Source organism: Cupressus sempervirens, chromosome 11, assembly GCF_028749045.1.
Source record: "Cupressus sempervirens isolate cs-2001-9-10 chromosome 11, ASM2874904v1, whole genome shotgun sequence".
Taxonomy (NCBI): Eukaryota; Viridiplantae; Streptophyta; class Pinopsida; order Cupressales; family Cupressaceae; genus Cupressus; species Cupressus sempervirens.
Window position 1 is genome coordinate 337951456 of NC_143128.1, and position 9986 is coordinate 337961441.

Below are 9986 nucleotides of genomic sequence, written 5' to 3' on the forward strand. Positions count from 1 at the left end.
TGTCTTAAAATCAATCTTGATCTAATTATTTATTCCCTTCTAAGGTAGCCATAATTGAGCAAACTTAGTTGAAAACCATCCTCTCAAGCACCTTGTACATTCTCTACTTAGCAATAATCCATAAGTTTCAAGGATTTCAAACACATGTATATCTATAATGTCCTAAATTTGGGGGTCTATAGTCAATTGTATTCTAACATCTTTCAATACTCTAATACCTATTACTTATGTCTTGTCATATCACCATCTGATTCAAGGATTGAGGAGTGACTTCCAACCTTTGAGCTATCAAAAGTGGCATGATGTTGCAAGAAGGTCTTGAATCTATAAGAAAATTATGTAGGTTATTTTCAAAAATTCTAAAACTAAGTAAAAAAGGAGGCAATTCAACCTTGTCTTTATACATAGCAAGAATTGCCTTAGAAGTATTGACTTGTTGTGATGCTATCTTTTGAGGGACTGTGTTCACACTCAATGTTGCCTTTTCATTATCTAGAGTCCTCAACACTATTTCCCTTTGATTAGGTTAATTTTTTAGCATATCAAACATGGACATATTAGCCTTGGTTCTCTTTAGGTCTTCTACTACATTGTATTTATCAGTTGCCCACATAGGATTCTTTAGGATTGTAGGTGTGTTCCCTTGATTTTGATTTTGTACCCCAACATAGGATACTCTGGTAGGTACTAGGTTTTTATTAGCTCTTAAATTAGGAGGTTTTGGATGCAAAGTAGGAGGAATCCCATCGGTTTCTATTACTTAAATTTTAAGTATTATGATTGTCATCTTGAAAAGCTAGCATCTCTTCTTGTTGAGGATTTGATTCTTGACTGAATGGAAATGTGAATTCTTTACTAGCTAGTTGTTCAATTATCTTTTTTTGTGGAGAATCATAAGATTCCAACACCATAGCATTGTAAAACATAGGAGACTCGCCATTATTTCCTTGTGGATTCTGGTTAACCTCTTGATTTTCATTAAAATATGAGCCACCATTGTTAGGTATATTCTAATTATTGGCATGCTAGTTGACATCCACATACTGAGCAATTTTGTTATTATTAGCAAGGATGCTTCCATTGTCAATTCTCCCTCTAGAAGACATTGTTGTAATTTGGAGGATTATAATTATTCCCTGTGTTGTTATTTCCTAAATTGTTATTTCCATTGAAATTCTTGTTGGAATTCTGATCATAGTTGTTGTTGTAAGGGGTTGCATTCATTATTTGAAATTTGTTGTTTTTCCCTTTTGAAAATCTTAGGTGAGTTAGTTTGTTGGTAATATAAGACATTGTTTTCTTCATTTGACCAATCTTAGAGTTGACATTATTTTATGGTTCAACAAAAATTGTTTGCTTTTGTTAAAAGAAAGCATCTTTTGGAGATTCATATCCTGAATAGGTTATGAATGGAACCAGTGTTGCTAGTGCCTATTGTAGCAAGACTAGATTCTTTGGAATGAATTGAGTAGGCATCAGTGGTGTTCCAACAGGATATGTTGGTGTTATTGTAGTCATTTGAGCTAAAACCATCAATCCTCCTCCATTAGGATTAGCTTTCTTGGTAAAACTAATTGCTTCATTGAAGACACTTTCTAATGTGTTAATGTTTGCAACAGGGAGTCTTTGTAGGAAGATAACTATCAACTGGTCTATAGCATTAAGATAAAGATAAATTGTAACTTCAACTGGTATAATGTAGGGTGTTTCCAACCTATAGTAAGTCATATGGAAGTGATGATTGAATTGTGAAATAGTCTCCACGGGATCCCTTTTGATTGATATGAACTGACGATGTATCACAGTCGGGTTGACAAATGTTTTATATTGTTCAAGGAACAACTTTTCAAAGGTGGCCCAATTTTGGATACATCCTGGTGGAAAATTTACATACCATTTAAATGCAACTTCTCCTAATAAGTATGGGAATAAAAAGAGTACCCCATTGTCTTTTTGAATTTGCTTCTGATTGCATTATTCTTTAAAAACTTTGACATGGTCCTCATTTGTTTGTGTTTCTCCATAGATGAACCTAAGGTTGAATTTCTTAGGATTTTTGGGAAGGTCATTGAGTGCACCCTACAATTTAATTGGTGAATCTACCATATTTTCAAAGAAGGCCATCAATGGAGGATTTGGTAGAACAATGGGTGGAGGTTGGTTTGGAGCTGGAACTAAGGAAGATGACAAAATGTTGAATGGAAGTGGTAGAATTTAGGGAAATCCTTTGTCACATTGAGGCTTACAAAAATGATTGAGTTCTAAGAACTTAGGCTCACTATCTAAAGATCTTAAAGCTCACTAAAATGAGGATGTTGGATTAGGATCTTTTAGCTTGCATGAATTCTAGAAAAAGCACACCTTTGTAGAAGCACACTTTCTAAAAAACAATGCACTTGTGCAACTTCTGATAGTTTCAGACGAAAATTTTTTTGAGCTTTTGAAAACTTTAGAATTTCACCACAGCAAGTTTTTTTTCTATTTTGAATGGTATGAGGCCCTCTTTCTAGTGCCACTTCTGTTGATCTATCATTTTATATGATGCTTAATGACAAGAATCCTTTCAAACTCCTCTCTTGAAAAGGTAATCTAGGATCAACTCCAAGGTTCCAAGTGATCTTGCAACCTACTAGAATCTACACAGTTGAAGATAAATGTATTTTTTCATAAGGAATCCTTTGCTAGTTTAAACCAATTTGGATGAGACATTTGATTTGTTGTAATGAAAAGTAACCCCAAAAGAGATATATTTTTGGTATTTTTTGTTTTATGATGAGTGCAAGTTTATCAATGCAATTGTATGATTCTTAATTTAACCAAGTGTTAGCAAAAAAATTAACAAAGATAAGGTAACAAGAGATGAAAGAAAATAACATGAAGGGGAAATTCTTAATGGACATAAACCATAGTAACAACACGTCTACGAGTTAAATTGTCAAAAAGATCAAGTAGGATACCAATAAAAATAGGAGCAACACTTCCTCAAATCCATTGATACAATTGTCGATGGAAACTTAGTAATAACTCAAAGATGTTTCACTTCTCATTGAATCACAAGGTCACAAAAAGTGCCCTCATGCAAGACAAGAATTTTTGAAAGAACAATAAGGGTGATCTCTTCTCCAACTTAGTGCACCAACCAAATCTGTCAACACATGGAAAAAACCAAAACTAAAAGATCACACAATCAAATCAACACAACAAAACCATTGGCTCCATTATTATTTATGAACATACATTCACAAAAAATAACACACTTTAGAAAGAATAACTCCACTCGGAATGAGAGAACCAATAGCATATATTATTGCATCAAAATAATGACCAGAATACATATCACATTCTTGAATTAATAAGAAATCATCTCCTCAATTTTTGTTGAGACTGAGAGATCTCTTCATGCAAATATATGTTTAAAACTAATAAAAAGGAGATAATTATATACAAATTGACTCTCTAAATGGTGCTAAGTAGGACTTCACCCTTTGTTTCATGGGTTCATGAGCCTTTACATGACTTAAAACAAACAAAGAAGTAAATAAGAACAAGGAAGATGTAAGAGGATCTAAGAGTCACTAGAAGCTCTAAAAGTAGAAGCTTGACCTTCTTTGGATGTTTTGAGGACTTGAACTACCATCAAAATGTATTTTTGGTGCATGCAAATCTCTAAATTAGTAACTAGTAGTTAACTGTCAATACACTATTACTTCTTCAAAATTGTCAGCACACCTCTATGAATAGTGCACTTTCACACCTTGATGAAAAGTTCAAAAAATCCAAAATTTTCCCAAGTGTAAATACTAAATTTCTACCTTCTTGGTTTTGTACCCCTTTATACCAAAGCAATGTCCAGATGTTTTCTCTTGAATTTATCTATAATCTCCACTACTTGGGAAGTTTCCTGAAAATTCAATTCTTTATACTTATCATTAACTATTTGCTAGTAGTAAGTGACCTCCATATAGGTCTCCACAAAATCCTCCAATTTAGTGTCTAGATCCAACAATACCTCTTCAGTCTTAAATGCTTTCCTAATATCTTCATTAGATTAAGCATGCTTGAAAGTTCTTTGGAATTGTTCGACAATTGATTGCACTAAATTGAGTGTTATTTTTGACTTATCTTCAAAAATATCAAGGGTAGCAACATCGTAGTACTTCTCTTCTTCCAAAATCTACTCTTGAGTCTAGTCCTTCAGCTTTTGAATATCTTCATGAAGTCCTTACATGACCTTATTGCTTGCAGCTATTTTCTCAATCCAATCTTTGAGCTTATCAAGCTCTTCCATTGTATACACTTCCATGAGTGTACTATACCTTTGACCCTTTATTGCTGTCAAAATCTATAGGTCTTTAGCCTAGGTATGTACCTCATCCATTAACCCAAAATCCCAATTCACTATGGACACAAGTTTATCTGCACTTGACTAGACTTAATACAATAGGTTCAAATTGCCCCGTATTATTTGTATGCCCTTTTTGTCAAAATTGTCATGCCATTGTTGACATGCTCCCAAAAATGAATCTATCTTAGTTGTCCCCTTTTCTTTCCTTGCTAATGCCACAGCAAGAGTGATCTCCAAATGATCTAGGTCTATTGGGTCCACTATTATGTGTAAATAACCTCTCATAATCTCATTTTATTTCCTAAGCATCACCAATTCTAACTCATTCTTGTCCAAATTCTTGAAAACCTCTTGTATGCCCATTGTGATCAAAACTTTGGTAGTATCTACCATGGGCTTCCCTAACAAGACCTCATTGATTTGGTAATCACTAAGAGTTGGATCTTTGGCATTAGCATGTGGAGGAGGGATGGCAATATGTGCAAGAAATTATTGGTCTTCATTCTTCATTATGAAGGCCAATGGTCATGCATCACCCATAGGTGGCTAGGGCTTCTTGATAGCTTTGACTAACTCTTCCATTCCCTTATCTATAGTTACATTTAGCTACCTCTTTTGTTGAACCATAACCTCCCTCTTTAGCCAAGCTAGTGTGGTGCCCATTAGAGACATATATTTTTTAAAGAGGGGGTTTGTATTGTAGGATGCTTCCCCTTATCACTCCTTTCTAAAGTCTTCTCCTTTTTATAAAGATTTATACTTGGAGTCTTTGTGTGTATTGCAGCCAATGTCCTAGCCTTTGTATCATGAGTAGTTTGTTGAGGTTCTTCTAGTATTTGACCCACCTCTGATACTTCATCAACTATCATTTTTTTGGGCTCTTCCTCCTCTATTTTTTTTTCTTCTACTTCAATTTTTGGAGGGCATGGTGTCACTAATCCTTTGTCTATAAATGAAAAATCCTGAGATGGTAGTCAGGGTAGGTCGAAAGGTCCTTGAGGTAGAGGTGATATTTGGTTCTATTTCTCACCTAGGAATTGACTCCTTAGAGTATCCCTTATTTTCTCCCCCACCATCTTAGTGCCCATAGGAATTAAATAAAATTTTGAAATATTAAAAACATCAATCCCTTGATCCTCCATGTCCATGATCCACTATTGCTCCTCATCCTTGGAAGTTGTAATTTGAACAAGTTTTGTTGGACTGGATGGCAGTGTTATAGTAGAACTCCTCCTTTCCACTTCCAAGGCCTTGGCTAATTGAGCCCTTTGACTCAAGGGAAGATTATTAAGTTGTTCCTCCTCCTCTTCTTCTTCAACCTTAGGAATGGTTTCAGGTACTTGTGGGGGAGGAGTATTCTTTTTCTTCAATTTTCTTCTTCCTCATGGCTCCCTCATAATTAACTAAACCCTAGCCTTCTTAGGAGCTGAGGGGGAGGATTCTTCCTCTTCTTGACCTTCTAATGACAACCTCTATTCTTCTTCTAGCTCTTGTGCCTATCCTAGAAGAGACATTTACTTAGTGTCTTGGACTTGGGCTACCTATTCATCTTGATATTCTTCTTGTTCAAGACCCTGTTGTGGTTGTTGAGATAGTTGAGCCTGATCTATTTATTCGCTACCCTTTGCCACTATTTTACTCTTATTCTTCCCTTTCTCTACACTAAATTACTCAACCTCCCTCTCATTTTGATGTACTTTTTCTAACCTTACTGGGGATTGAGTAGGTAAGGTTAGTACTATGCCTTTTACACCTTTATCCTTAGTTGGGCATGTTGTGGCTTGTAGAGGAACAACCTATAGAACTAAATTAAGTTTGAATGGTTTGTTGATCCATTCCCTTGTCAACTTGACAATATGTCAGGCTCTATTGTGGATATATGCATTCTCATCTATGTCAATTTATATATTCATTATAGGTCTATCATATATCTTGTCCCTATTATATAGTGGATCTAAGACATCCTTCATGTCCTTTTCAATAGTCTTGAGGGAAATCTTCATCTTAAGTTCCTTTTCCACTAGATAGAGAGTCATCCTACAATAGTCTCTAATTCAGACATCATAGTCATCTATGGCATTCATCCAAAGATCCTCTAGTGCATCCGTGTGTACAAACTTCTTTCTTGTCAAATATTGCACCCTTCCAATATTATCAAAGTATGGGTGAGGGGAGTTATTCTCTTCCAAGGGATACTAATCCCATTTTGAAGCAAAGGTCATTATATCCTACTTCTACTTGACCTTGAAGGAACTTATGGTGATCAGTCACACCCATGTCTTCTTGTGTTGTTTCCCCACTCTATCATATGAAGATGTAAGGTTCCTGGTGATCTCCAACAAAATTATCCTATCAAAAGGATACCTCAAGAGCTTCTTTGGGTTCACCATTGTGCCTACTAACCTTAGGTACATGAATTTTTTGAATTGAATGTAGTAGGTGCCAATTTCTATGATCCTTGTTGCTACCTCTAATGACATTCTTTTAGCATAATCACCCTCTACAAATTAGATGATTGTAAATATGAAACCATCATCCACTATCACGTATTCCTTGCTCTAATCTGAGAGTTTCTTCTTCACCAATTGAGGATACACCACAAAGGGCCAAGAATTTTCATTTTGCATGCTTCCCCTTTTGTAAAGTCTTGGATAGTTATTTGTCCTTATTTCTGATAAGTACGCCAAATATGATGTCATATATAACTTGAGGTCAGTCTTGACTCCCACCAGTTGCTCATGTAAATTCTCATTGAGGATAGTAGCCCAACCCATTGGCATTTTTGTATTCTTGATGGTCTTTAAGAAGTGCAACATCAAAATTTTAAGGTATCTTGTTGTAGAGAGTCTCATGGCTCTACTCAAAAGTACAATTACATAGCCAATATCATCTCTCATGTACCCTCGTGTCATATCTACCTTGCTTATTCTATGACCCACTAGAGTTCTATCTATTAGGAAAGAAGATTGAATTATTTCTTTGGCTTTCTTTTTGTTCCCCCTATACCATTTTTATGCCTGGTCATAGGTCATCTTTACATATTGATTGGCCCTTGGGAGATGAAACTCCTTCTTAATAGTGTGAGGTTGGAGATCTAGGACTATCTCACATGTGATAGACTTGACAACCTTTTCTTTGCACACATAATGTTCTACCAAGGTCATTATGAACTCCAAGGATTGTATAGAAGTTAGATGTGATGTTGCATCTACTAGCTCAGATCTAATCATAGCTAATACCATTGCAAATCTCTCTTTAGGTTTGTTACATATGGACAGCAATGCATTCTAGTCAATATGTCCAAGGTCGCTGTCTCTAATTTCTACATGTCTATCTTGGAAGTGCGATTTCTTTGGCACACCTTGGTATTTGAATACTACTAGTTTGGGAGCCATCTTTGCTACAAGCAAGGATGATGAGGATGTCATTTTATCTACACAAAATAAAAGAAAAACATTAAATTGGAGAGCTAAAAACTAACTAAAAGAAAACCCTAATTGATAGAAAACCTAGCCTAGAACACCAAAATATTGAAAAATCAACTTAGATCCCCTTTGATATGCAAAACAACACACCTTGCGCACCTTAAGAGGTGTGCTAGGTGCATGAAAAAGGCATAGCAAAAGTCTTTTGGTGTAGTTGTGCACCTCCACATGTACACACCCAAGTGAGGTGTGTACATGTGCATGTGCATAGATAGTGGAAGTGCTATGTGGGGCTCAGGGGATTTAGTGTTCAAAGTGGTGCATAGATGCACACCTTGACAAGGTACACATTTGCACACCATTATCTTTGGTGTCTTTTCTTAACTTAGGAAAGAAAGGTGGACACATGTTCACCTTGGATAGGTGTGCATGTGCACACCTTTTATAGATTTTCTTTCATTAAGTGTTAGGTTTATGGGGTTTTTGTGTGGACAAAGATGTGCATGTGTGCACCTTTGGTGTGTTAACATTTTTTATCTTTCATGTAGGTTAGCGATGCACCTTTATAGATGCAAAGGTGCAAGATCAAGTGAGCACTGAGAGAACAATGAGGAGAGAGGTGGGGCACCCAGGCTTATATAGGTGCATGTGTGTAGGTGCACATCTCCAAAGGAGAAAACTAGTGTGCACTTAGTGCATTTAGCACACTTGTGCACCCCTAAAGGATGTGCATGTGCATGTGGGCTAGGTATGCTAGTATGCCCTTTAGCATTGAAAACCTTCAATTTCTCAAAAAAATCTCAATTCTGGCATTTGATTATTTCTAGTTAGGGGACAAGTGATATACCTTGACTCCAAGTGGAGTCCCAAAATGACCTAGGCCCTAGACTAGGGTTTTAGGAGACAAAAAAACATATTGGGTGGTCCTCATTTCTAGGAGATACGGGGCATGCATAGTAAAACCACAACACAAGGTGATAAAATTGCATATGCATGGACTTGAAGAATAACTTTAGTGAATATTTGAGTGTAAGGAGTTGAAGAAGCAAGTTTTACTTCTATGTAAGTGTCATAACCATGAGGCTCATTCCCTTGTAGAAGCCTCTACCACAATGACAATACCTCTTAACCATGCATAGGATGTTGAAGTGGTTCCCAACCTTGAAACACTCTTATAAGCATTTGATACTTGGGATCGTCGTAGGGAGACTGTGCCAATACTTGAAACACTCTTATAAGAATTTTATATTTGGACTTCAAATTCTCAAAGACACTTGCAAGTGATTCCAATGTCATAGTACCTACTGCAACACTTCCCTAGATTCTATCTAGTGGCTCCCATAATATCCTCTATGTTGTCTAGTTGTTGCTTCTATTGTTCAGTCTCTTTCTAAAGCCGCTCCTTCTCCTTTTCTTTCATGCCTTAAATTTTGATTATCAAACTTCTAAATATCTACCTCTACCTTATCTAAAATCAACTTCACATTATTTTGTAACTCTGGCATAGGTATTTGATCATTGATAGCTTTCATTTCAGCATTCAAGTTTTCAAGATTGGTCAACACCCTCACTTGCAGGCATCTCATGTCAAGCACTTTTTGTACTATTTCAACTCCATGTTCTTGCTTCTGAGCTAACAGTTCTTCAAGTGCATTTTCTTGTAAAACGTTAATTTTGTTGAACAATTGTAAACTCTTAGAAAGTGCATTGTTGTTTTCATGTATGTATGTTTATATAATAATAAATAATAATAATGTTTTCATGTATGTCAAAATAATAACTAACATTACCATTGGATTATATAATAATGAAGTAATCCAACCATCTAATCAGCAACTAGACCAATTTAACTAGCATTTCCAATGTCATAGTACCTACTACAACACTTTCTTGGATTCTATCTAGTGGCTCCCATATTATATTTCTCTATGTTGTCTAGTTGTTGTTTCTACTATGCAGTCTCTTTCTAAAGTTGCTCCTCCTTCACTCTCATGCCTTAAATTTTGATTAAAATCAACTTCACAATGTGTTATAACTCTAGCATAGGTGTTTGATCATCAATAGCTTTCATTTAAACATTCAAGTTTTCAGGATTGGTCAACACCCTCACTTGAGGACCTCTCATGTCAAGCACCTTTTGTACTATTTCAACACATGTTCTTGCTTCTTAGCCAACAGTTCTTTAGGTGCATTTTCTTGTAAAACATTAATTTTTT